Source organism: Pristiophorus japonicus, chromosome 16, assembly GCF_044704955.1.
Source record: "Pristiophorus japonicus isolate sPriJap1 chromosome 16, sPriJap1.hap1, whole genome shotgun sequence".
NCBI classification, from domain to species: domain Eukaryota; kingdom Metazoa; phylum Chordata; class Chondrichthyes; family Pristiophoridae; genus Pristiophorus; species Pristiophorus japonicus.
In genome coordinates, this window is record NC_091992.1 from 40,094,113 (window position 1) to 40,097,071 (window position 2,959).

Sequence of the window (2,959 nt, forward strand, 5' to 3'; positions counted from 1 at the left end):
TGGCACACTTACTGGAGTGCAGCTTTGAGTTCATTGCAGGAGACAAGGTTTCTGATGGACTGAGTGATGATCATTGTGACGTATGTGTTGTCATCTGAGAGTAGGTCAGCACCAGAGTCTGAAGCAGGTGTCGAGCAGCTGAGCATGTCAGCTACGTGATTATGACTGCCAGCGATGTAGTGTACATCAAAGTTATACTGATGAAGATGATCTGACCATCGGCTGATTCGCAGTGGTCTGTAACCAGATCCATTTGGAGCGAGTAGCATAGTGAACTGGATTCTGCAATTAGTTGAGCAGCAACACTTCGAAACACTCAGCACTCCCTTTCAGGAACCCGAAGCTGGTTTATCCACATTCCTAACTCAGAAATACGGAGGCCTGGGTTAAACCTCATTGGCTACGATACTGCCACTGCACAAACGCAGTCTCCCACTACCACAAATTTTGCAGTCGAGTATCCCACATTTGAGGACATCGCAGGGGTCAGCACACCTGAAGTGTAACGGGCTAGCCTCGTCTTGGGAGAACGACCATCTTGATCACGGTTACTCCCCTGCAAGGTAATTCAGCAGAGGAGGACAAAAGGTTTAATTAAGAGGGGGAAAATAGAGTACAAGAAGAAGCTTGCCGGAACATAAAAAGTGACTGCAAAAGCTTCTATAGATATGTGAAGAGAAAAAGATTAGTGAAGACAAACGTAGGTCCCTTGCAGTCGGATTCAGGTGAAATTATAATGGGGAACAAAGAAATGGCAGACCAATTGAACAAATACTTTGGTTCTGTCTTCACGAAGGAAGACACAAACAACCTTCCGGAAGTACTAGGGGACCGAGGGTCTAGTGAGAAGGAGGAACTGAAGGATATCCTTATTAGGCAGGAAATTGATGGGATTGAAGGCCGATAAATCCCCAGGGTCTGATAGTCTGCATCCCAGAGTACTTAAGGAAGTGGCCCTAGAAATAGTGGATGCATTGGTGATCATTTTCCAACAGTCCATCGACTCTGGATCAGTTCCTATGGACTGGAGGGTAGCTAATGTAACACCACCTTTTAAAAAGGGAGGGAGAGAAAACAGGTAATTATAGACCTGTTAGCCTGACATCAGTAGTGGAGAAAATGTTGGAATCAATTATTAAAGATGAAATAGCAGCATTTGGAAAGCAGTGACAGGATCGGTCCAAGTCAGCATGGATTTATGAAAGGGAAATCATGCTTGACAAATCTTCTGGAATTTTTTGAGGATGTAACTTGTAGAGTGGACAAGGGAGAACCAGTAGATGTGGTATATTTGGTCTTTCAAAAGGCTTTTGACAAGATCCCACACAAGAGATTGGTGTGCAAAAATTAAAGCACATGGTATTGGGGGTAATGTACTGACGTGGATAGAGAACTGGTTGGCAGACAGGAAGCAGAGAGTCGGGATAAACAGGTCCTTTTCAGAATGGCAGGAAGTGACTAGTGGGGTGCCGCAGGGCTCAGTGCTGGGACCCCAGCTATTTACAATATGCATTGATGATTTAGATGAGGAAATTGAGTGTAATATCTCCAAGTTTGCAGATAACACTAAGCTGGGTAGCGGTGTGAGCTGTGAGGAGGATGCTAAGCGGCTGCAGGGTGACTTGGATAGATTAGGTGAGTGGACAAATGCATGGCAGATGCAGTATAATGTGGATAAATGTGAGCTTATCCACTTTGGGGGCAAAAACACGAAGGCAGAATATTATCTGAATGGCGGCAGATTAGGAAAACAGGAAGTGCAACGAGACCTGGGATAAATGGGTCCTTTTCAGGTTGGCAATTGGTGGTTAGTGGTGTGCCACAGGGATCGGTGCTGGGACCACAACTGTTTACAATATACATAGACGACCTGGAAGAGGGGACAGAGTGTAGTGTAACAAAATTTGCAGATGGCACAAAGATTAGTGGGAAAGCGGGTCATGTAGCGGACACAGAGAGGCTGCAAAGAGAGTTAGATAGGTTAAGTGAATGGGCTAAGGTTTGGCAGAAGGAATACAATGTCGGAAAATGTGAGGTCATCCAACTTGGAAAAAAAAACAGTAAAAGGGAATATTATTTGAATGGGGAGAAATTACAACATGCTGCGGTGCAGAGGGACCTGGAGGTCTTTGTGCATGAATCCCCAAAAGTTAGTTTGCAGGTGCAGCAGGTAATCAGGAAGGCAAATAGAATGTTGGCCTTCATTGCGAGAGGGATGGAGTACAAAAGCAGGGAGGTCCTGCTGCAACTGTACAGGATATTGGTGAGGCCGTACCTGGAGTACTGTGTGCAGTTTTGATCATCTTACTTAAGGAAGTATATACTAGCTTTGGAGGGGGTACAAAGACGATTCACCAGGCTGATTCTGGAGATGAGGGGGTTACCTTATGATGATAGATTGAGTAGACTGGGTCTTTACTCATTGGAGTTCAGAAGGATGAGGGGTAATCTTATAGAAACATTTAAAATAATTAAAGTGATAGACAAGATAGAGGCAGAGAGGTTGTTTACACTGGTTGGGGAGACTAGAACTAGGGGGCACAGTCTCAAAATACGGGGGAGCCAATTTAAAACCGAGTTGTGAAGGAATTTCTTCTCCCAGAGGGTTGTGAATCTGTGGAACTCTCTACCCAAGGAAGCAGTTGAGGCTAGCTCATTGAATGTATTCAAATCACAGATAGATAGATTTTTAACCAATAAGGGAATTATTAAGGGTTATGGGGAGCGGGTGGGTAAGTGGAGCTGAGTCCACGGCCAGATCAGCCATGATCTTGTTGAATGGCGGAGCAGGCTCGAGGGGCGAGATGGTCTCCTCTTGTTCCTAATTCTTATGTTATGTCATAGTACATCAGTCATTGAAAGTTGGCATGCAGGTACAGCAGGCTGTGAAGAAGGCAAATGGTATGTTGGCCTTCATAGCTAGGGGATTTGAATATAGGAGCAGGGAGGTCTTACTGCA

General features: G+C 44.9%; 1 non-coding gene across 1 annotated transcript; it reads right to left on the reverse strand.

Moving 5' to 3' along the window:
- Positions 1 to 407: 407 nt before the first annotated feature.
- On the reverse strand, positions 408 to 571 carry LOC139227206 (U1 spliceosomal RNA). The gene has a single exon (XR_011587410.1). It is a non-coding gene; the product is annotated as a U1 spliceosomal RNA (small nuclear RNA).
- Between the last annotated feature and the right edge of the window lie 2,388 nt (positions 572 to 2,959).